Here is a 25,239-nt window from a genome sequence, read left to right on the forward strand (position 1 = left end):
GACTCTCTCATGCCAAGAGGGTATCAGTGGGAGAGCAACACGCATGTGAACCCCCCACCCCCACCTCCCGGGTGGGATCACCGGGTCATGGGGTTAATGGCTGTCTCAGGTGCTCACTGCTTGGCTCAAGTGTAAGCTGCACAAAGGCAGGGGGGTCTTGTGTCGGTTTTCTTCACTTTCCCTTAGCACTGGGCCTGGCACGTGGGCGCAGTAAGTGCTTGTGGACAGGAGGAAGGGCGGGAGAGAAGGAGGAGGGCAGGAGGAGGGAAGGAGAGAGGGAGGGAGAGAGGGAGAGAGAGGGGGAGGGAGGAGGAAGAGAGGAAGGGAGGAAGGAAAAGAGAGGGAGGAAGGAGGGAGGGAAGAGGAAGGAGGGAGGGAGGAGGAGGAGGGAGGGAGGGGGAAGAGTGGGGGAGGTAGGAGGGAGGGAGGAGGAGGAGGGAGGGAGGGGGAAGAGTGGGGGAGGTAGGAGGGAGGGAGGCAGGCAGCAGACAGGTGGGTAAGGGTAGCAGGTGCAGCCAGAGAGAGCTGGGGGAGGGGCTGTGATCCCCTTAGCCCCGCCCCTTCCCAGAGCCCCGCCCACCAGCCTTGGGGTCCTTGGAGGGAGCCCCTCCTTGGCTAACTGCCCTCTGGGGCTCCCCTCCCCTCCCAAGAAGCTGGGCGGCTTAGGGGCAGCTCGCAGACTCAGGGGCTGGCGCAGCGGGGTCGCAGCGGGTCGCAAGGCCAGCCCAGTGACCCTGGGCAAGTCCCTTCCCCTCAGCGGAAATGGCAGGTGCTCAAGAAAGGTGCATCCCGTTCACACCGCATTTTGAACTTCATTCATTGAGCCCCCTCGAATGAGCACCCCCAGGCCCTCCCTCACAGCTTCCTCCCAGAAGGTTCCACAGGTCCCTTACTCTCTGCTGGGCAAACCCACGACACCTGCTGTGCCAAGGGCCAGGGATCTGGGGATGGAGGGGGGATCCTGTAGAGTGAGGGAGTCACATCGCAGTGTGAGGGGGACATTCTGGTCTCCTGGGTTTTCCTTCTCTCATCTCCTCCGATCCCCTTGGGCTCCGATGCCCCCTGGGAGCTCAGCCCCCTTTCTGGAAGGGGGCTCCTGCTGTCCTGGCAATAGACGCTCCCTGCTCACCCCCTGTACAGGCCCCAAAGGAGGGGAGAGGTCAAACTCTTCCCCTCACTCCTCTCCCCTACTGTGAAAAGTCCAGCCCTTTGCAGCTGGCTCTTCTGGGGCTGCTCTTTTGTATTTCCCCCTCTCCCAGCCGAAAGAAGACTGTGGAGGAAGGCAAATGCAGCCCCGCGGAGGGGGCCTTCTCTCTGGAAGGACTTCCCAGGCCCAGAGAGGGGAGAAAGGAATTTGGTATAACTCAGGTGTTGGTGATGCCGGGCCTCACCCCTCCTCTCCCTCTTTCCCATGGCCCCACCCCTCCACTCCTCTCTTATGAATACTTGAATCTCAAAAAAGGAACATGGGGATCTGCCATAGGACTTATATACAGAATATACGAAGAGCTCCTATGAATCAATAAGGCAAAAAAAGAAAAAAAAAACCCTCAGTAAATATATAAGCAAAAGGCTTAGAGCAGCTGCTTCGCAAAGGAGGGTGTCCTAATGGCCAATGAGCATGAGAAGGTTAGTGCAGGAAGAGGTGGAGGGTGGGGGCAGACAACGTAGGCGGAGGTGAGTGGCCTTAGCAGCCAACCTTCGGGTTAGGGAGGCCCCTGCAATGGAGGGGAGCCTCTGCAGGGAGGGGCTGGAGGGGGAAGGGGGACAGAGGAAGAGGTCCCCGTGCAGCTGCAAGGCAGGCTCCCGGCAGCCTCAGCTGACCTCTCTTGGGGAAGTTCTGGAGCTAGGTCAGCCCCAAGTCCTGACTTGGGCTGCAATGGCCTGACCTTGACACCCCCAGGGCTCTGGTCAGTCCCCAGCTTGGGCTGGGGCGGGGAGGCAGGGGGTGGCTGGGATCTTGGGTGCAGCTGCCTTCCACTGCTGGGGCGTCTGTGTGTGGGAGCTGACCCCTGAAGGCCACATGCCACAGCCCTCCCAGCAGGCCTGCGAAGGGGCAGAAAGGGGCAGGTGGGCGGCCACCACAGGCAGCCTGCCACCTGAGTGGAAGCCTAGGGCCTAGAAAGGTTTTTTTCTAGGGCCTAGAAAGGTTTTGCTGAGGCCCCTCAGCCCGGCACGCCCAGCCTGCGTAAGTTCTCCCTGGGGCCCTGATCACTCACTGACCTGCCTGGCCTTGCAGCCTGCGCCCGCTTCCCACACAGAAACCGGAGGCTGGGATGCACCACAGTGCCTTTGCAGTTTCCCTCCCACACCCTGGCAAAGTCTTCTCCTCAGCCTGGCCACCCTCCCCTGGCACCCACTTGGCGAAATCCAGTTAGCCTTTAGGATTCCGAAGTCACCTCCTCCAAGAAGCTCTCCCTAATCCTGTACCTTTCCTAGGGAGCGTGGCCCTTACTCTTCTGAACCCCCTCCAAGCTACCCCAGCACCCCGCCTTTTATAAGACTCTTACTGCACTATTTGTTCATCTGTCCGTGTCTGCTACTGGTAGAAGCCAGTTTGCTGGGGCGATGCCTTGTTGATCCACCGTACAAATGGATGGCTACCCTTCGTTGCCCTCCCTCTGGGGAGCCTGGCGCCGCCGTCCGTTCGTGCCTGCGTTTACATGATTCTAACAACCCTGGCTGGTGAGAGTGGCGACCTTTTAAAACAGGGGGAGCCCTTGCCCACCATCCCACAATCATTAAGTATCAGAGTAAGTGAAGCCTTGGAATCCTCTGGAAAAGGTGTTTAGGGGAGGGAAGGGAAGGGAAGGGAAGGGAAGGGAAGGGAAGGGAAGGGAAGGGAAGGGAAGGGAAGGGAAGGGAAGGGAAGGGAAGGGAAGGGAAGGGAAGAGAGGGGAAGGAGAGGGGAGGGGAGGGGAGGGGAGGGGAGGGGAGGGGAGGGGAGGGGAGGGGAGGAGAGGGGAAAGAGGAGGACAGGAAGGAGGGAGGGAGGGTTCCTCTGACCGGCCCTATTGGCAGCCTATTCTACAGGCCAAGGGACCTGCTGCGTTCGAGGGGCAGCTCTCTCCCTCCACCAGCGCTGCCCATCACTGTTCCCAGAAGCCCCTCATCCTGGCGCTGCCGTTGTCCAATCAAAGCCTGTCTGCGGAGGAAGGCCCCGGGCCAGGGCTGGAGCCGGAAGGAGCAGGGCTAGCTCACAATTTTAATCCTGATGCTGCCCTCCTTCTTCCACCCCCCAGTGCTCCCTTTGAAGACCTGCCTCGGGTTCCTGTTGCAGCATCAAGCAGGGATGGGAGATGCATGGCGGGTTAGCAGTGGGAGCCCCTAAAGCTTGAGTCCCTGGGGGTGCCTGGCACACAGAATCCCACTGAGCCCAGAGCACAGCAAGGCAGCGGGGGGATTCACAGTTGGATTGGGGGCAGCGGGCAGATCCACAGGCCACAGGCACAGACACACGGATACAGTCGTGCGGACGGGCCTGCGAGCGCACGGAAGCTCGTCACGCAGGTCGCTTGCACGCATGGCCCCGTGGGCCTCCAGAGAGCAGCCTCATATGCACGTGTGCGCAGGCCATGCATACGCACGGTGTGTGTGTCAACACACCCAAACGCCACACAGACACACCCAGAGGTTTCTGGCAAAGAACATATTTTTGTCCTCAGGTTCTTGCCACCGAGGGTCTCCTGGTTCCATCTCTGAATGTCTCCCCCAAGTGTCCCTCTTCCCTCCCTACCACAGCCTGGTTCCCCGCATCCAAGGCCCTCCTCCGCGCTTCCATGGGCTCCTTTCCTAGGTGACCGCTGGGCCCTCCTTCCAGGCCCAGTTCAGCCCATCTCTCCGCTTCACCTGACATCCAAGGCACTGCCCCCGTCCTGCCCTACTGCTTTCACAGGCCTGTCGTTGGCCCTCACCAGTGTCACTGTCGGCCGTGCGCACGGGCTTCTCCCGTGGGGCTCCGAGCGGGGCTGACACACGGCCCCGAACATACCGGGTGCTCAGCGAGCCTCTGGGTGTGAGTGAGTGAATGAACTGGCCCTGGGGGGCTCGGATCGCACCGGGCCACCTCGCCTGGCTAGGCGGTCCTGGGGCTCCGGGCTCCCCGCCACTCGGGGGAATGGGCCTGCTCCTGGCTCCTGCTGGTTTCTGGTGCGGGCTCTCAGGTGTAGGTAGAGCAGTAGGCTGGGTGGCTAACCCGGGGTGGGCACTCCGTAAGTTAGAGCCCAGCTTGCTGTTGCCAGTTTCTATTTTTATTTCCACCGAGGTCTTCCCACTACTGTTTTCTGATCCTCGTCCTCCTCCCTGCCCACTCAGCTAAGTGCTGGGCTCCCAGCACTGACTCACTGGTGCTTCGCTGTGGGATTGATCAACGTGGCTCCTTAAGGCTTGTTTGCAGTCGGGGATACTGCTCCTCCTCCTCCTCCTCCTCCTTCCTGCCACCCACCCCCCCACCTCCCCTGGGACTGGAAGCTGAGAGCTGCACCGAGTCCTGGTCCTCCCATCTCCCCAAGCTGAACAGCTGCTCTGTTCCGAGTCCTGTGAACTGAGCCGAGCTGGGACCTGGGGGGACGGGAACAGCTGGGCCTTTTTGCTCCAAAAGGCAGAGTCGTTGCCGCCAGCCCCCCAGCAGCTGCAGGCACCCTCCCCCAGCCCCCCCACCCCGAGGCTGCACATGTGGCTGGGGTTCCCATAGCAACCCCTGTGGGGACCGGCTGCTGGCTGCTGCCACTTGACTCCATCTCCTCCTGGACTTGTATGTGAGGTCAGGGAGGGCGCTGGAAGGGAAAGGCTGCCGGGCACTCTCACAGGCACACCTCCCGTCTGCTGAGGACCGAACTGTCATTGTCCTCATTTTACTGGCAAGGGAATCGAGCCCCAAAAGCATGGGCTTCCAGCACCAGTCCCCCCAGCCGCAAACAAGAGCCCTGGTCTGCAGCCATATCCGCCTGTGCTGATGCAGCCCTGGGCAGGATCTCTGGCTGCAAGCAACCGAAACCCACCCCCCTGGTCATAAACAGGAAAAGATGTATGGAAGGACGGTGGAGCTGCCCCAAGAAGAAAGGACAAATGAGACATACGACTGGAAAGGACAGGGACAGGAAAGCTTTGAGGGCCTGGGAGTGAGAATGAATGGACAATCATTTCAGGAGAATGAACAAACTTTGGGTTTGAAATCATCCTGTCTCTCCATTTAGGACTGAGGTTCAGGGGGGCCTGGAGCCAGTACCACCCATTGCCTGGGGGAGGACAGAGGGTGTGATTGACAGTCCTACCAAGCCCGCATCTAATGGGGTAGGGAGTGGTCTCCAAACAAAACTTGGGATGCTCTTTCCAGAAGAAACGCTAGGCAGGCCAAAACCCAAGCTCACCTGAGCACCATGCTGCGATGGGCACACAGGGTAGGAGATTTTCTACAGGGAATGAGAAGGGAAATGGAAGATGCACACAGGGTGTGCAGCAGAGCGAGAGCCAGCAGCTTGCGGAGATGGACACCCAGAAAAAGGAAGGGGTAAGGCGACATTTCCATTTCCATGGGAACACAATGCATCCAAGTCCACACTGTTAACCGACCTTCCTTCTGCACCCCAACACACACACGCAGACGCATATACACATTTCTTTTTTTTTTTGCATATACACATTTCTTTTCTCTTTAGCTTTTTACCCAATACTTAATTCCCAGGATCACAGAGAATCATTTCCCATTAGTCTTGGTTGGTAGAAAGAGCCCTGGTCACCTTCTAACATTCTATATGATTTACTTATATTTTTTGTATAAGTACAAAAAATTGTATATTTTGTATTGTATATTTATTTATATTTATTGTCTGCTTCTCCTGTCCCTTCTAGAATGTAAGATCCAGGAGGGCAGAGATTCTCTTCTGTTTGCTCACTGCTGTATCCCTCACGCCTAAGAGAGTGCCTGGCACATAGTAGGTGCTCAATAAACACTTGCTGAATAAGTGAGGAAGTACCAAGTCCTCCGACAGGCATTCGGGATATAACAGTGAACTAAAAGATCAGGAGATCTCATGGAGCTATAGTTAGTGAGGCACAAACCACCGCAAAAATATATAGCAAAAGAACAAAACAAAAATAATGAAAATTGCAATATAGAATTCAAAGGAAATAAGTATTTTTTTTTAATTTATTTATTCATGAGAGACCCACAGAGAGGCAGAGACACAGGCAGAGGGAGAAGCAGGCCCGATATGGGACTCGATCCCAGGACCCCTGGATCACACGACCTGAGCCAAAGGCAGATGCTCAACCGCTGAGCGACTCAGATGCCCCGAAAAAAGTATTTTTTTAAAAAAGAACTAAGATGGTAGGAAATTACTTAAGATATGACAGTCACAGGTAGAAGTCTTAGGTGATATTTAAACAGAAATCTTAAAGGGGAGGAAGGGGCTGACCATGAAAAGTGTGAAGGGGGGCCTGGGGCCAGTACCACACGTTGCCTGGAGGAGGGCAGAGGGTGTGATTGACAGTCCTACCAAGCCCGCATCTAATGGGGTAGGGAGTGGTCTCCAAACAAAACTTGGGATGCTCTTTCCAGAAGAAACGCTAAGCAGGCCAAAACCCAAGCTCACCTGAGCACCATCCTGCGATGGGCACACAGGGTAGGAGATTTTCTACAGGGAATGAGAATTCTTCCAAGAAGCGGAAAGAGCATGTGCAAAGGCCCTGAGGCTGGAAAGAGCTCAGTATATTTGGGGACCTGGAATGAGAAGACCAGTGTGGCTAGAGCTCAGTAGCCAAGGGCCGGGGATACAGGGTGAGAAGAGAGAGAGTGCCAGGCCCCAGCCTCCCTCCCCCCACCCCAGCGGTTGTAGACCATGGTGTAGAGCTTGGATTACATTCTGGGTAAAGTGGGAAGCTGTGAAAGCACATCAGTGCTCGACCGTGTCTATGATTCAAGCTGATAGCTGTGCTCTGGCTGCCGGGTGGAGAACGCACGAAATCAGGGCACAGTGGGCCAGCCATGGCGGTCCAGACTGAGCACAGGTGGCCGAAGTCGGGGGACAATGGGACAGCTTCAGGCCACCTCTCAGTTAAGTCAGGTGCTACCGTCAGGTTGGATGACATCACCCTCTGGAGGTCACAAAGGTACCCCCCGCCCCAGTCTACTCCCAGCCCGCGGGTGATGATGGATGGACCCACCGCCAATCTGGCTGGGCCCCGCGCCGAAGTGACGGGTGACAGATGGGGTTGGAACAGAATGCTCTGAGCCATGTGGCCAAAGCTCTGCTCTGAGGAGGACTTCGGAGCCAGGAGTGAATTTATAAAAAGGAGTGGGGGAGCTCAGTATCGCTTCCTCCGCTGCTCAATTAGTGGAGAGGGCTGTGGGGAGCTGGAGTTTTAAAGATCCGCTTAATCATCTTCTGTCGGCCCGACAGTGTGCAGGAGTGCAGCGGGGATAATTGTACCTACCCGTTAACAAAGGCAGTTAAGGCTTTGGGGCGTCTAGCACCCTCTTCTCCAATTAAGCAGCAGATGAGGGAGGGGCCCACGGGGGTGGCCTCGGAGATGAATCACTTGAAGCTGAAAACTTGGAGGCTTCAAGTCTGGACAGAGAGGCGATTAGAGTCGATAAAATCACGATGGGAAAGGAGACGCTCATCCACTCCCAGCCCTGCTCAAGCTTGAGGCCCTGCGGGCAGCTGGGGAGCTGTTCTTTAATTTTTTTTTTTCATTTATTTATGATAGTCACACAGAGAGAGAGAGAGAGAGGCAGAGACACAGGCAGAGGGAGAAGCAGGCTCCATGCACCGGGAGCCCGACGTGGGATTCGATCCCGGGTCTCCAGGATCGCGCCCTGGGCCAAAGGCAGGCGCTAAACCGCTGCGCCACCCAGGGATCCCTGGGGAGCTGTTCTTTAGGACAGATTAGGAGTTCGGCTTTACCCACGGCGGGGGGGGGGGGGGGGGGGGGGGTGCAATATTTGGAACCCACCAACAGCCAGCTAGCCGCTTCCTCCCACCGGGTGTCCAGATGCAGGTGAACTCCAAGGTAATCCGTGTTCTGAGAAACAAGGCTGTCTGGTGTGCAGGCCGGGGTGGGGTGGGGGGGGTCCGCCTCTCCTGCGAAGAGGAGGGGGGTGGGAAGGGCACTTCCTTCCTCCGGCAGCTCCAGTAGTTTGGCCTGTGCTCCTTCCTTCCCAACGGGCCGTGTCCTTCCTTTTCTTTTCTTTTCTTTTTTTTTTTTTAAGATTTTATTTTTTTATTCATGAGAGACACAAGCAGAGGGAGAAGCAGGCTCCATGCAGGGAGCCCATGCGGGACTCGATCCCTGGTCCCCAGGATCACGCCCTGGGCCGAAGGCGGCCTAACCCGCTGAGCCACCCGGGCTGCCCATGTCCTTCCTTTTCATCCAAATCCCAGCAGCTTCAGAAGAAGGACACGATCTCTATTAGGGAAGATGGACTAGCTGCTTGAGGAATTCAAATGTTTGTCGAGGATCACAGACCTAGTGGGGGGGGGGGGAGCTGGGATTTGAACCCCAGCCTACGTGCCATGCAGATCTTCCCTCACTCCGCTACACTGAGTGGCCTCTATGAGATCATCACTGCCAGGGTCTTGCCCCCTGGCCCATGAGGCTGGGCTTAGGGGAACGTTTCAAATGTTATTCCCAACTCTCTCCCCCTTCCTACCCGCACCCCTGGCTGGATCTCGAAACCTCAGAAAGGAGCCTCTGTGGCTCCTGATGTGGCCTGGGGTAGGGATTGGCAGGTTGGTGAGTACTGAGATGCCGAGCCCCATGCTCCTCTCTGGCTGAGAACAGAAACCCCTCCTACCTTCCCGGCCTCTCCCGAGTCTCAGTTTCAGGGTGTCTCGTCCATCACAAACACTAGGGATCCTCACGCATGTGCTGATGGTCACTCACTTAGCATCCTCCCCACCGAAGCTCCTGGGTGTTGAAGTGCATAACTGTGGAGCTGCACTATTTGCAAAGAGGGGGCCCGGCTCCACCCGAACACCACCGAGCACAGGTCCCCATGCAGAGGCCCTGACGAGGGCCAGGAGACAAGGCCACAGCCTGTGGCCTGCCCAGGGACACAGCCACCCCAGGGGAGAGCCGAAGCTACCTCTGCTTCTCCACCAAGGAGCCCAGGGCGGGGGCGGGGGGGTTGGGGGGTGGGTGAGTAATGTTTCCAGTCCCCAAGTCCCCCATCTTATCGCCCTGGGAACTTTGCTTGGGGTTTATGGTTTGGTTGTCTTTCTCGGTGGCCTCACCGAGGAGCTGGTTCTAGAGAGCAGCAAAAGTTGTAGGTTAAAATTGTATCAACAGGGGAGCCACCTGCCACTCGCTCCTTCCTCTGAGGCTCTCCTGAACTAACGGCAGAGTACCTGCTGCTAACTGTGGCCTAGATTCTCCCTGAGTTTGGAACTTTCCACGTCTGGCTTAGCTACTCCCGACTCCATAGAAGCCCCGGTGAGATGGGGAGAGGAGGGGCAGGGGCGCCCGGCTGCAGCTCAGCCCAGATGAGAAAGGGCTGCCCGTCTTCAACAGCATCCAGGGCCCACTTGGCTGCCTGGCTTCTGGGTCCCCTCAACCCCCAGGACATTGCTGGGAGTTTCGAGTGGCCGTCGAGTTCTCTCTCACCTCTGCACACATTTACCAAATGTCTGGTAGGAGTCTGGCCAAAGTCCAGGGGCTGGGGACCAAGAGATGGATAAACCCATTCCCTGTCCCTAAGAGAGACACTCAGGTGGGGATCACACAGTCGCAAACACCACGCGAGGAGTTTCTCTGTAGAAGGCGGGCAAAGGCCCCCCTCGGGGAGCACGGAGGAGGGGACAACTGATTCTGCTGGGGGAGCAGGAATTTGCCTTCAGCGTGGCTGGCTGGGGCACGGGAGGCAGAGGCTTTCCAGGAAGAGGAAAGCCTGGGCCGAGGCAAGAAAAGGCACAACAGACATGGCAGGTTTGGTGCCACCTGGCCCCTGCTGTCTCCGCGGCTTCTGAACCATCAGAGTCCACAGGGCCAGCCCCAAAGTGGAGGGAAGGCACAGGCCACCCAGATGGCAGCCCTGGAGTAGGCTGGGAGCACCGAAGGGCTCAGGGGATCCCCCTCCTCCAGCTCTAGAAAAGCTGGAGTGGAGGCAGGGAGGCTGCACACACCTGCTGTAGGGCCAGCTCCAGATGCAGGAGAGCCCTCGCCCGCACACCGTCCGTTGTCAATCTGAGTAGGGAACAGTCTGGTCAAGAGTCCTCTAAGCTCCCCTCCCCCTGACCCGGGGCTTTGGGGCTTGGCTCCCCGGACCCCCTCACCGCCCGCTGCCTCCCCTTCAGTAAGCAGGTCCCCCTTCACACCAAGCTGAGCATCCCTGGTCGCCTGATGCCCAACAGATGGCAGATGAACGCTGGCTCCGAGGGGGCTGGGCCACGACATCCCCATCTCCTTCAGGAGACTGCAGGACAGTGAAAAATTAATGAATGGTTCCTCCTCATCCTGGGCTCAGTCGGGGCCCTTTCCTGCCCAGCTACCCACCTTCAGCTGCCTAGCGGCCTGCTGCGTGGTGCAGTTCGGGGCTGGGCAGCGGGATTGGCAGCCTGCTCTCCCCACACCCAGCTGCACCTCTTCCTCCTCCGCCCTGGCTTTTCACTTCCTGAGCTGTACACCTTCTTCTCTCTTCCTTCCCCTCTGCTGGGTCTTCTCTTTCCTTTGCCCCCAGCTGCCTGGAGGACAGAGGACGGAGGTACACGGAGGGCATGGGTGGTGGCACCCCGACACTCAGAAGCCGGCCTGACGTGCAGAGCCAGGCCAGGTTAAGTTCGTATTAGATAAAAATGATTTCACAGAATGCCGACTGCAGACAAGTTTACTCTGAGACCAAGCTGCAACGAGATGAAGCAAGGCCACCTCCTAATTTTGTTCCAGCTCAGACAAAACAGGATCACTCTGCCATCTGCCAAGTCCCAGATACCCCCTCTCTTGGCCATGATGAGTGGCTGCTCCTTCTTTACCAATTTCAACTTTGTCTTTTTTTTTTTCTTTTTTAAGATTTTATTTATTTATTCTTGAGAGACACAGAGAGAGAGAGAGAGAGAGGCAGAGACACAGGCAGAGGGAGAAGCAGGCTCCATGCAGGGAGCCGGATGCCAGACTCGATCCCAGGACCTGGGGATCATGACCTGAGCCAAAGGCAGACGTTCAACCATTGAGCCACCCAGGTGCCCCTCAACTTTGTTTCTATTCCAGTCTCCCCTTTCCCTAGAGGGGATTTTTTTGAGATACTCCTCCAATTGCCCCCACTTTCCAAAGCCATCCAACTAGGGCAACCCCCACTTCCTGAGACCCCGCTCCCAAGTCACCCATCGAAGCCCAAGTGCATTCACTTGTTTAACTACAGATGTGTTTCTGGTGCTCTTTAGCTAAAGAGCATTGATAGAAGCGGAGGTTCCACTAAGACTCAGCTGATACCCTCACCGCCTTGGACCAGGACCCTCACTCATCTCAGTAACTAGGTCCTGTTTTTTTGGGTTTTTTTTTTTTTTTTTTTTTTTTTTTAAGCTCCCTGGATGATTAGAATGTGCATCCTGGGTTTTAGGGACTGGGTGAGAAGTCACTTCAGGAGGCAGTAGAGGAGTCAGAAAGGCATTGCCCTGCACGTGGTGCTCAGTTACTGTGAACTGTCATTTCTTTGCTTCTGTGCCTTATTCATTTTGCTGTCCCTCTCGGTAAACATCTGTGGGATGAGCATCGATGCTGCTGATGAGAGGATGCGAATCGCATCAAATGTAATACATCTCAAATCACGATGCCATCTTTCTCCTCAAAGCATCTTTCCCTTTGATTTGGTGCTCTCCCAGTCACCAAGGGTGGGGTCTGGAGTTGGAAGCTGTGACTCATCCCAATGCCTTGTCCCCCCATCTACAAGGATCTCTCGGCACCCCTTCCTTTCCAATCTCACTGACACCCTCAGTTCAGACCCCAAAGACCCCATGGTGACTTGGGCTCTCAGGCTTCCCTCTGGTCTTCTCAGTGCAGTTCATAACATCCAGGACAGCTCTTTTGAGAGGTGGGCCTGACCATGACACAAGCCCAGCTCAGACACCCTCCATGGATCCTCATCACCTCCCAATGATGTTATCTCGACATTCAACGCCTTCCATAAGCCAGCCCCACCTCACACATGGATCACACTCGAGCGTTCTTCCCATTAGCCCCATGCCTTCAACTCACTGTGCTTTGCTTATGGTGATCCTGCTGCCGGGAACACCCTTCCTGCCATTATATCTGCATAAATCCTACTTACTCAAATTCCAACTCAAATGCTACTTCCTCCATCCCTGCTCACCCCAGCCAAAAGGGACTACTACCTCTTTATAATCTCTTAAATCCATCTTCCCTTTTTGACTCATCTGTGACCCTTTATCACTGATCTGAATTGTGATTTTTAAAAAAATATTTTATTTATTTGTTTATTTGACACGGAGAGAGCACACAAGCAGGGGGAGCGGCAGGCAGAGGCAGAGGGAGAGGGAGAAGCAGAAGCAGGCTTCCTGCTGAGCCGGGACCGCAACGTGGGACTCGATCCCAGGACACCGGGATCATGACCTGAACCAAACGCAGACACTTAACCAACTGAGCCACCCAGGGGCCCCTGAATTGTGATCATTTGTATTTACCCTCCATCTGTTCACAGTAGGAGGCACTTCAAAGCAGAAGGTAAGAACGCAGACTTTGCCATCAGGAAACCCTGGAATTCCCATTCTACTTCCTCTTCCTGCTAGTTGGGTGACCTTGGGCAAGTTTCTTAACCCTTCTGAGCCTCAGTTTCCTCACAAGCATAATGGGGGGGGGGAACCTCACAGGGTGATAGTAAGGATTAAATGAGATAGTTGTGCATTTGGGATGCCTCAGGCAAAACCTGGCATAAACCATAGCTGTTATCATTATAATGCCAATGTTATAATTACCAGGAAGAGATCTGGAGTAGAGTGCATCGTCTTCCGTATGCACGCAGGTTACCTGGAGATCTTGTTAAAATTCAGTGGTCTGGGTGGGTCCTGAGAATCTGCATTATTTTTTTAAGATTTTTATTTATTTATTCATGAGAGACACACAGAGAGAGGCAGAGACCCAGGCAGAGGGAGAAGCAGGCCCCATGCAGGGAGCCCGACGTGGGACTCCAGGATCCTCGGACTCCAGGATCACACCCTAGGCTGAAGGCTGCGCTTAACTGCTGAGCCACCCAGGCTGCCCAGATTGTGCATCTCTAACGAGCTCCCAGGTGCTGCCGTTGCTGCTGGTCCAAGGAGCACACCTGGGGTTGCGAAGTCCTGGAGGACCGGGCTTGTGTCTGGCATAGCAATCTCTCTCTCACAGAAACTAGCATGGTTTTCTGCCCAGAGTAGGGGCATCATCATTTTTTAAAAATGAAAGCATTGTCATGGCAGTGTAGGAATCATATCACACATAGCCTTCCTTACTCAGAAGATTGCACACACCCACCCCACACCAGCTAATCTAACCTTGCGTAGGACTGAGATTTCCCAGGGGCCCAACTGCTGTGTTTCAGAAATCAGTGCTCCGGGATGGAACCGGCTGTGCACTAACCTTATAGCCCTGATTAATTCCCTCCCTTTGTTTGCCTCATTATCGTGATTAGGTTCTGCCCGTAGCATAGCAACGGCTAATTGTAGGCTGGTTGCAGAGTGCATAATTCCTGCTATTAAAATTTTATCGAGGCTTAATTGTGCTCCTTTTTTGCAGCAGCAAAGCTTCAAAGTTTCAGAAAAGAGGGGATGTGGTTAGTGGGAGCTGATGATTTTTTAATCTTAGCAAGCTCTGTAAAGCCCTGCTCTGCAATATCATTGACCTTGAGATGGTTTCCCGCGGCCAGAAAGAAGCCCATCATTTATTTATTAACCCTCCAGAAGGTCTGCGAGCAATCCCCTGTGGCCAGGCAGAAAGCATATTATGGGTCAAATGCCATTACAAAAAGCCCCAGAGGGCAGGCCTACCAAACAGTTTGGTAGTGTGGGCATTTGGGCAGGCGAGCTGCAGTTTGCACTCAGAAGTGGTGCAGTGTGCAGACAGATGGATCACTCACAGATGCCCTGTGCCACTCAGTGCCCCTCCAAAACCAGTGGACTTTGAAAGTGGTTTTCTAGGAACTGGAGTGCCAGATTGCCCCGATCTGCGCTTAGTGGTGGGTAGCAAGAGATGAACCCATTAGCAGGTACTTTCTACAAATGGTTTCCAAACACAAGTGATCACTAGCATCATCTAGGGAGCTTGTTAGAGCCGCATACTTCCAGGCTCTAGCCCAGACCTGCTGATTCAGAGAGTGGGGGCAGGGAGAGCTGGGAAGCAGTTGCCAGGTGGCACTGATGCTGAGCTACTTTGGGAATCACTAACCTGCAGCCATGAGGGACTCTGGAAAATATAAAAAAGGCAGCAGAACCAACTGCCCCTTGGGGGAGGGGGCCCATTTACCCTGCTTGGCTCAAACTGGAACCACAAGGCCAGCAGGTGTGGGACGACTCTAAGTTAGTGATTCCCAAACTGCAGCGTGCATCAGAACGAACAGATTGCTGGACCTTGCCCCCCAGAGCGCCTCATCTGTTAGGTCAGGGGTGAGGCCGGAGACTATGAAGTCTTTAAAAAAGCTTTTAAAGACTTTAAAAGTCTTTAAAAAGCTGTGAAAAGAAAAGGTAAGGCTAGTGATGCTGTTCTAAGGACCACACTTCGAGAACCACTGCCTTCAAGGGTTCTCCAAATTTGAACCAAATATGTCTCTTTGAAAGGGACTTAAGTTGTGTTTCTTGGTCCTCACGTTATAGAATATTGCTTTGTACGAAGACTCTATCCTCGTGTCTTGGGCATCTATCTGTAATCCAGAAACAGTAATATCAATAATGAAGCTTTGACCTGAGACAGTATGGAGAGGAGTCCAGGGTCCTGAATTTAAACACGGTTGAATCCAGATGAATCCACTACCACTATTAAGGCAAGCGAGACTTTTATTTTTATTTTTAAAAAAGATTTTATTTATTTATTCATGATAGACACAGAGAGAGAGAGAGAGAGAGAGGCAGAGACACAGGCAGAGGGAGAAGCAGGCTCCATGCAGGGAGCCCGACATGGGACTCGATCCCAGGACTCCAGGATCACGCCCTGAGTCAAAGGCAGGCCTGAACCGCTGAGCCACCCAGGGATCCCCAAGCGAGGCTTTTAAAAGGAGGTAGGAGGGGCGGCTGGGTGGCTCAGGTCATGATGGAGGTGGAGAGGGCCCTAGGATGGAGCCCTGCATCGGGATCCCTGCTCAGTGGGGGAGTCTGCTTCTCCCTCTCCCTCTAACCCTCCTCCCTGTTCATGCTCATTCTCTCTCAAATAAATAGATAAAATCTTTTTTAAAAAAATAAAAGGAGGTGGGATTTTTGGCAATGCTTAAACAAAAGGCAAGGCACTGTTTGAGCTGTCCTCCAGCTGGGAAGGACTTGAGATAAAGCATGATGATGGAATTACAGTGAGCGAGTGGAAACTAATAGTGAGCACCTATTACAGAGAGGAGATAAATTGGTGAGGAGGAGGTACGGTGAAAGAGAGAAAATTCAGAATTAGCTTCAAGCAGGGGTTGCAACCGAAAACCCTTCGGAGGCCAGAGAGATGAAAGAAATGAGTGAGGCAGAGAAGGCAAGTTAGAGTCTGTGGTTCCAGTGTGGACGAGACCACTATGGACTCTGGTGAGCTGGAGAGCCGTGGCCCTTCTCAAAGGGAAGCGTCAACAGCTCTTGCCTCTTGTTGCCATGGAAGCATGTCAACCCAGAAATTGCCTTCTCTTTCAGATTTTCAAGGGAAGCTGGGAATCTGAATTCTAATATGAAATCTCCCTACTTTTTAAAAAAATTGAAGTAGAGTTGACATATAACGTTAGTTTCAGGCTTACGACATAGCGATTCAACACTTGCATACATCGCAAAATGCTTCCATGGGAAGTGTAGTTACCATCTGGCACCATATGATGTTATTACAATATTATTGTCTGTGTTCCCTGTGATGTACTTTTCATCCTCATGACTAATTTATTTTATAACTGGAAATTTGTACCTCTTCATCCCCTTTACCTATTTTACCCAGCCCCACTCCCTCCCCCCGGCAACTACCAGGTTTTTTTTCTATATTTATGAGTCTATTTTTACTTTGAAACTTCCCTACTTTTATTTTTTTTTAAGATTTTATTTATTTATTCATGAGAGACATACAGAGAGGCAGAGACACAGGCAAAGGGAGAAGCAGGCTCCATGTAGGGAGCCTGATGTGAGACTTGATCCTGGGTCTCCAGGATCAGGCCCTTGGCTGAAGGCAGTGCTAAACCACTGAGCCACCTGGGCTGCCCTCCCAACTCTTATTTTTAAAAAAGATTTATTTATTTATTAGGGGGCGAGGGGCAGAGGAAGCAGAGAGAACCTCCAGCAGGCTCCCTGCTGAGCATGGAGCCCAATTTGGGATTTGCTCCCAGGACCCTGAGATCATGCCCTGAGCAGAAATCGAGTCGGATGCTTAACCAACTGAGCTACCCAGGCGCCCCTGAAATTTCCCTACTTTTAAAAACTGAGCTCCAATCAAAATGTATCTGTAGGCTATCAGTTTGTAACCCTAAGGAGCTCAGGTCCTAATCCCTAGATTCTCAGTCACTGAGATGCTTCTGTAGGAACTTGGCATATTTTAGCTTTTTGGAGGGTGAGGGTTAGTTGTAAGGAGAAGAAAAGGAAAAGAGGCAGGGTAGGGGAGAGGGGCTGGAGATTGAGTTCAATCATGAATGGCCAGTGATTTCAATCATGCCTAGTATTGAAATCTTCATTAAAAAACCTCGATCCCTGGGTGGCTTAGCCGTTTAGCGCCTGCCTTTGGCCCAGGGCGTGATCCTGGAGTCCCCAGGGTTGATTCCCGCATCAGGCTCCCTGCATGGAGCCTGCTTCTCCTCCCTCTGCCTGTGCCTCTGCCTCTCTCTGTGTGTCTCTCATGAATGAATAAATAAAATCTTTTAGAAATAAATAAAAATAAAAAATAAAAAAACCTCGAAACAGGGATGCCCCCGTGGCCCAGCAGTTTAGTGCCGCCTTCAGCCCAGGGTGTGATCCTGGAGACCTGGGATCCCACGTTGAGCTCCCTGCGTGGAGCCTGCTTCTCCGTCTGCCTGTGTCTCTGCTTCTGTCTCTGTGTCTCTCATGAATAAATAAATAAAATCTTTTTTAAAAAACAAATAACCTCTAGACAACAGGTTCAGGTGCTTCTGGGTTGGTGAACTCCTGGAAGTGCTGACCGGGTAGTGCCTGGAGAGGGCCTGGAAGCTCCATGTGCACCCCCAGACCTTGCCCTATGCTTCTCTTCCATTGGCTGTTCCCAAGTTAAATCTTTTTTAATAAGCCAGTAAACACAAGTAAAGTGCTGAGTTCTGTGAGCAGTTCTAGCAAATTATTAAACCTGAGGAGAGGGTAGTGGAACCCTGGATTTATAGCTGGTTGATGAGCAGTAAGGATGGCCCAGGACTCATGACCAGCATCTGAAGTGGGGGTCATCTTGTGCGATGGAGCCTCTAGCCTGCGGGGTCTGACTCTAATTCTGGCTAAATAGTGTCAGAATTGGATTGAACTGTCGGACACCCAGTTGAGGATTTGAGAACTGTAGAGACTCTGGTTGGCTGGAAGCACCGGAACACATGATGAACAGTGACTTAAGTAAGATGTTTATCATTCTCTTGGTTTTTTTTTTTTTTTTTTTAAGATTTTTATTTATTTATTCATGAGACACAGAGAGAGGCAGAGACACAGGCAGAGGGAGAAGCAGGCTCCATGCAGGGAGCCCAGCATGGGACGTGGGACTTGATCCCAGGTCTCCAGGATCACACCCTGGACTGAAGGCAGGTGCTAAACCTCTGAGCCACCCGGGCTGCCCCCCCCACCCCCATTTTTTTTTAAATTTTAATTTATCATTCTCTTGTAACAAGAAGTCAACCTGTGTTTCAACCATAAGGACAAGCCACCCCAGTCGGGGTGGGGGGGTGGGAACTAGGAAAGCCTAACTAACCGGGCACATTCACAAAACTGGGGTTTTAACAAAGAAGGAGGAAGGAGGAATGGGCATATATTTTGCAGTGTCTGCCACAGCCAGCTTCTGCTAGAAAAAGAAACTTGTGTTCTTCTCACAATTTTTTCCTTCTCTACCAAATTTAGCTGTAACACCGCAGGCCCAGCAGCCCATACAGCCCATGTTTACCCCATGCTCAGAGGAAGAAGTCTCTGTCTCCCCGTAACGGCTCAGCATTTTGTCTTTGCTTCTTCCAGGCTCCTGTCATAAGAAGCTGATTGATCTTGAACTTGATTCAGCCCATTGATATCGTCACTACTGATAAAAGGCCTCAAGACAATCGATGTGAAATCTGAAGCAACCGAGATGAGCAAACATTTTCAAAGAAGCATACCTTCTGCAGAGGCTGCTCGGACTTCCAGGGTATTTGGCACGAAGGAAGAGGCCACAGAAGGAGCTAAAAATAAAGCCTGCAGTTCACAGAGTTAGCCTGTGGCCGTTTCATGAGTTAGAAGTGCTTTGGTGGGAGTGGGAGCGAAGCAATAAAAGAAGATGAGATTGAAAATTCACTCACTTTCTTTGTTGTTTAGCAACTTCTTGGAGGGAGGGAACGGAGATGGATGGGACGTAGCATCACGGAACCAGGACTTGGCAGTGTGCTTAGAAATGAATTTATCCAACCTTTCACCCCATTGCAAATAATAACAGCTAACATTTACTGGGTGTTTACTGCATGCCAAACGTTATACAAAATAATTTACTTGCACTCTTTAGTTTTAGCCTCACTGTATCTCTAAAAGGCAGCATGATTTTTTTTTTTTTTTAAGGCAGCATGATTTTAATGCCTGTTTTATAGGCATCAAGTTAACTAACTCGTCGAAGGCCATGGTGGGAGGGAATGCCTGGCTCGGCACTGCCTCCTCCTGTGCTCCTTCTATCCCATCCCCTGGCAACTTCCACCCCTTCTACTTCTGCATTCCCCGAGACAGCCCATCCCGATTTGGAAGGCTTGGTTGCTCCAAAAGTCATCCGTCTAGGAAGGTGAAGTCTGCTTTTCTAGAACTCGTGTCATCTGGTCCTCCCACCAAAGTACCACACAGGCCAGTCCCCTGCCCTGCGACAGTCCTTCCAATATCTGCACTCCACAGTCCTACATCCTCGGAGCCTAATCTTCTCCAGGCTGAATACCCACAGCCAACGTCGCCCTTCCCCATCAGACCTTCCGAGGTGTTGTGCTTCTTCCTCTGGGTGTCCTGTTCTCTGTGAATTCGAGCTTCCACAGACACCGGGCTAGTCAGGAAAACAAAGGGAGCAGGCCGTCGACAGTAAAATTGCACGGTCTTCTCACTCTCCCGTTTCCCCACTCTGCACAGAGAGCTGGATACGAAGTTTTCCTCTGCAAATTCAGTAATAGAAGGCAACCAACCCTCAGCCGCACGGTTGGCGATGGCAGGGAGTGGTGGGCAAACTGGCAAGCAAATGCTTGGTCTGAAGGAAGCAGATGCTGCTCGGATCCAGCCAGGTGTTGTCATGAAGCGATGATGCCAGTGCCAGATCTTGGAAGCTTTCGGAAGCTGCTGGAGATCTGGGTTTCTGTTTGGAAATTTTTTATTTTTATCAGATCAGTTTTTGTGCGTTCTTGATTCTGTTTTTGTTGGTTTTTTTTTTTTTTTTTTTTTTTTTGACAGCATTGTGTAAGCCAAATAGAATGTGCCCACGGGCTGGATCCAGCCCCTGGGCTGCTGGTTTACAACTGCTACTACTGTTCACAGGCTAGATCCAAAGCCCTGGGGATGTCTGGCCAGTCCCGGGACGTGGGACCCTCACCTCTCTTGACCTAAACATCATGCTTCTAGGAGTGGAGACTGAATTTGCACCAGCTTTCCTGGCAGCTGTGTCATATTTTAAGTTCATATGGAATTTATGGCCAAGGGAGTAATTTAAAGCCTTCACCTCAAGTCTCGTCCGGCCTGAGCTCTCTAACCATCTTGTGCCATGATATTGTGAACCTCACTGCAGGACTTTGCATTCACCCTTGTCGGCCCTCATTCTGTGTTGGAGAGTTTTGTCTATTTCTATCTTTCTATCTTTCTATCTTTCTATCTTTCTTTCTTTCTTTCTTTCTTTCTTTCTTTCTTTCTTTCTTTTTCTTTTTTAAAGATTTTATTATTTGTGACAGAGAGAGAAAGAGGCAGAGACATAGGCAGAGGGAGAAGCAGGCTCCATGCAGGGAGCCCGACATGGGACTCAATCCAGGGACTCCAAGATGCCACCCTGAGCCGAAGGCAGATGTTCAACCCCTGAGCCATCCAGACATCCCTGTCTATTTCTTTCTAACCCACTTTTGTGCATAGCTTTGAACAATGCAGCATCCATGAAATCACCCGCTGGGCCCAGTACCCTGATGGACTCTGACCAGTCCTGAGGGCATTAATGTTGGCTAAAAATATGGAGCTGCAAGGCACCCCCAAATATCACCAATGCACTAGTAATACTTCCTGGCTTTAGGCTGCAAGGATACACGTCTATGGTCAGCATGTTTTACGAGCTCAAGCCTGCCAGCTCGTTCATACCGATGCCCCGCCTGCCGCAGAGACCCCTCCTGCAGCTCTGCCCAGTGACCAAGGCTTCACTCCTCAGCACTAAACCAGATTGATTCTGGATTGAACAGAATTTCCAGCTCTGGATCTCAGTCTCACCTCTGGATGTACGCTCACACCCAGGGACTCAAGGATCAGTGTGGCCCCAGCTTAGTGAGGCTGAACAACTGCTTGTCCAGGAGGCCACACACTGTGCCAGGCACTGTTCTTGGCGCTGCAGCACCCATTATCTCAGTGGTGAATCTGCTTAACTTCCGCTGTCTTCTGGCCCACATTTTCCAGTTGATCCTATTTGATTACCAAGAGATTTGTATTACTCGTGCTATTCCTGCCATGTGGTGAGTAATTGAGAGCAGGGTACCTAGCTGTTCAGCAGCTTGCACAAAGCCAGCATGGCTCATCAGATTCTCTCTCTTTTGGGGAGCTCTTCATGCCTCACTCTTCTCATCTACAAAATGGAGTTGTTGCAAGGGATCTGTTGACAAAAGCTAAGCGTTTATAAGCAGAGCTGGGCATGCAGTGAGCACTCACGAATGTTAGCTCAAAGGAAGAGCAGTTGGAGAACTCATTGTGGGCATCTCCTGGGTGAGTTCTCAGTAGCCAAAGAGGGGACACCCCTTCTCTAAGGAAATGTCACTAATCCCCTACCAGCAACAAGCTCAGCAGCGGGTGCTCCAAGTCATTTTTCTAGCAAAAGGGAAGATTTGATTCAAGCCATCCACATGGTCTCTGGATGACAGGCCTGACTCCCACCTCTCTGCCCATTACTTGTTGTGTAACTTTGGGTCAATCCTCTGCCCTCTCTGAGCTCAAGTTCCCTATTTGTAAGATGGGGGTACTAATGGGTAGCCTATAGCACTATGGTGGGGAGTCAAATGAGACTTTTTAAAAGATTTTACTTATTTGAGAGGGAGAGAGCGCAGAAGTGTGGGGGGAGGCAGAGGAAGAGGGCAAAGCAGACTCCCCGCTGGACCCTGAGATCATGACCTGAGCAGAAGTCAGACACTTAACTGACTGAGCCACCCAGACACCCCAAATAAGACTTATAATAAGACACCTGGCACATGGTAGACCCCCGATCCAGTGACAATGATGAAGATACTGAGCCATGTACCATCATTGGACCCTCCAGGGGAACAAGAGCAGCCTTCCTTTTCTCTTGCCAGATTTGCAAAAATTAAATTACAACCATATTTCTTGCTTTTTGTTTAAAAAAATTCAAACAATGTGAGCATTTATAAAATAGAAAGTTGGATGGACCTCTCTTAATTCCCATCCTACTCTCTAGAAAGAGCCACCACTAACTGTTTGGTATGTGCCCTTGCTGATGTTTTTCTACATCACACACCCACACATGCACACATTATTTTATTTTATTTTTTTAAGATTTCATTTATTTATTCATGAGAGATACAGAGACAGAGAGAGGCAGAGACACAGGCAGAGGGAGAAGCAGACTCCACGCGGGGAGCCTGATGTGGGACTCGATCCCGGGACTCCAGGATCTCGCCCTGGGCCGAAGGCAGGCGCCAAACCACTGAGCCACCCAGGGATGCCCGCACACATTATTTTAAAGCCACATCAGGATCATGCCATAGACTCTTCTACAGCTCGTTTCTTTCTCTAAGCAGAATTTCATGGCCACTCTTCCAAGTTAGAGTATATGGAGCTAGTCCAGTGTTAAAAGCTGAATTGTGTCCTCCCCAAAATGCATATGTTGAAGCCCTAACCCCAGGTACCTCAGAATGTGACTGTACTGAGAGATAAGGCCTTTAAAAAAGGTAATGAAGTTAAAATGGGTCATTAGGATGTGCCCTAATCCAATATGACTGGTGTACTTTTTTTTTATTTTATTATTATTATTTTTTGACTGGTGTCCTTTTAAGCAGAGGTTAGGATACAGAAACATCAGACAAGTGTATGCCCAGAGAGATGAGCAGGTGAGCGCACAGCGAGCAGGGGGTGAGTGGTCTGCAAGCCGAGGAGAGAAGCTTCAGAAGAAATCTCGGCCTTGACACCTTGATCTTGGACTTTTAGTCTCCAGAACTTGGAGAAAACCCCTTTCTGTTGTTTCAGGCCCCCAGTCTCTGGTTTTTGTTAACGGCAGCCCGAGCAAACTAACACACCCAGGCTTTCATAGAGACACAGTGTTCCATTTCATAGACACTACAAAAAATGTGTTTGCTGATGGACTTTTCGGTTGTTCACAGGTTTCTGCTATTACTTAGAAGGCTGCAGGCAATGTCTTTGCAATATGCTTTGTGTATATATGCGGTTATATTTGTAGGCTCTGTTGCCATATGAGGATCGAGTGGGTTGAGGATATGCACATCTTAGACAATATATGAATTAGTTGTACCAGTTGAAACTCCAACAGTGTTGGCAAAATCCTGCCTCTCTTTACCTCAAGAGCATAATTGCAAGTACTTATATTTTGGGGCCATAAGATGGAACTACACTGATGGTCAGCAAAAAGACGACACTCTTGGCCTTGGCTTTGCTCCACCCCGACCGCTCTTGTCTATTCCAAAACTTCGGTGCCATCACCCACCTGCAGAAACACACCTTTCCTGGGTGGAGAAAGCTCTCAGCAGACTGTAGAGTCTCTTCACAGTGAAGGTAAACTCGATTAGAAGACGCGGCTGTGCTACAAACAGAAGCATTGATTTTATTATTTTTTTAAATATAAATAGATTTGAGGCACACACAGTATATTGGTTTTTTTTTTTTTAGATTTATTTACTTATTTATGATAGACACAGAGAGAGAGAGAGAGGCAGAGACACAGGCAGAGGGAGAAGCAGGCTCCATGCACCGGGAGCCTGACGTGGGACTCGATCCCGGGACTCCAGGATCGCGCCCTGGGCCGAAGGCAGGCGCTAAACTGCTGAGCCACCCAGGGATCCCCAGTATATTGGATTTTGGGAGAAAATATTTCCTGACAACTTGCCAATATATTTGTTTTCTCTTCTTTCAACAAATGGGACTGGCAGCTAAAAGCTGCAGAAATGAACAGAGGTTGGCAATGCCACTCTCATGGGCAGCGCTATTTTGATCTGAGCTGACGTGTCTGACAGGCCTTTGGCTTGGAAAGAAAAGTGGGAAACGGGAATTGTCTTCTGTGGTGGAGATGAACCCCGGGGTGCCGTGGTCCACGGTCTTCGTGGTGACTGCGAGGGGCTTACCCCAAACCACAAGGGGCTCGTCTTTCCCTCTTCTTGCTCTTACTCTTCAATATGTATGGATGTCCAGAGGAATGGATCATTAAAGGAAGTCTATGAAAAAAAGAAGCCATGACCTATCGGCCACTTGGAGGATGTGTGCAGGAAGAGTGGTCATGCCCCGTGGTGGCCTGGGTGCTGGCTGGGGAGGAAGGGTGGCTGGCAGTTGTAAGCCACAGTGATCTATGCATATCGGTCTGCCTCCCGCCCGCACCCATGGGCTAGTTGGGAGCAGGAACGTCAAATCTTTGGCCGCAGCCAAGCACTGGTCCTGGGCACAGGTTATCTTCCCTCTTCTTACTGTCTTACAGCTAAGACAATTGCATCCAGTTCTAGGATTTTTAAATTTAATTTAATTTAATTATTATCATTTTTAAGATTTTATTTATTTATTCATAGAGACAGAGAGAGAGGCAGAGACACAGGCAGAGAGAGAAGCAGGCTCCATGCAGGGAGCCCGATGTAGGACTCGATCCCAGGACCCCAGGATCATGACCTGAGCCGAAGGCAGATGCTCAACTGCTAAGCCACCCAGGTGTCCCCAGCTTTATGATTTTAAATACCACCTGCATGCTGATGAGTCACAGATTTATGGCCTGAGCCTAGAACTCTCTCCTTCACCCTGGCATTTATATGCACCTGCCTACCTGACATCTCCAGTTGGGCACCAGATACTTATCTCCAGCTTTCAGCGTTCAAGTTGATCCACCTGCAGCCTTTCTAAGCTCATCGGTGGCAACTCCATCCTTCTAGTCACTCAGCCATAACCCATGCAGTCACTTTGACTCTTCATCCTCTTATTCTTCAAGTCCTATGTGGGCTCTGTCTCCCAAACATATCCAAAATCTTTTTAATACGTTCACTGTCATCAGCGTGGCCCTAAGTCACTGCAGTGGGTTGAATTATGCTCCTCTGTGAATGTGGCCTCATTTGGAAAAAAGGTCTTTGTAGTCATAATTTAGTATCTTGAGGTGGGATCATCCTACACTCAGGGTGGGCCCTGGATCCACTAAGAGAGAGAGGCAGAGAGAGATCAGAGACACAGGGACCCCAGGAGAAGGCCATGAGAAGGTGGAAGTGGAGGTGGGAGTTTTGCAGTCCCAAGCCAGGAAATGTCTGGAGCCACCAGAAGCTGGAAGAAGCAAGGAAGTATTCTCCTCAGGGAGTCCTCGGAGGGAACATTGCCCTGCTGACACCTAGATTTGGGACTTTGAGACTCCAGGAGTGTTAGAGAATAGACCTGTGTCTGTTGCAGCCCACCTACTCCATGTTAATTTGTTAAGGCAGGTCTAGGAAGTGAGTATAGTCACCATCATCTTGCACCCGGATTGTTATAAGAGGCTCTAATCCTGTTTCCATCCTTCTGCCCTATAGTC

General features: G+C 51.7%; 2 long non-coding RNA genes across 2 annotated transcripts in view; one reads left to right on the forward strand and one right to left on the reverse strand.

The window, feature by feature from the left end:
• Positions 1 to 25,239, reverse strand: part of LOC119866927 — a 38,189-nt gene that overhangs the window by 3,993 nt on the left and 8,957 nt on the right. Inside the window, exon 2 of the long non-coding RNA XR_005381815.1 lies at positions 23,194 to 23,289. This is a non-coding gene — a long non-coding RNA (uncharacterized LOC119866927). The remainder of the gene's footprint in view (positions 1 to 23,193; positions 23,290 to 25,239) is intronic.
• LOC106558047 lies at positions 17,488 to 18,615 on the forward strand. The gene is made up of 2 exons (XR_005381814.1): positions 17,488 to 17,693; positions 18,300 to 18,615. It is a non-coding gene; the product is annotated as an uncharacterized LOC106558047 (long non-coding RNA).

The sequence above is a fragment of the Canis lupus genome, chromosome 30, assembly GCF_011100685.1.
Source record: "Canis lupus familiaris isolate Mischka breed German Shepherd chromosome 30, alternate assembly UU_Cfam_GSD_1.0, whole genome shotgun sequence".
Lineage (NCBI taxonomy): Eukaryota > Metazoa > Chordata > Mammalia > Carnivora > Canidae > Canis > Canis lupus.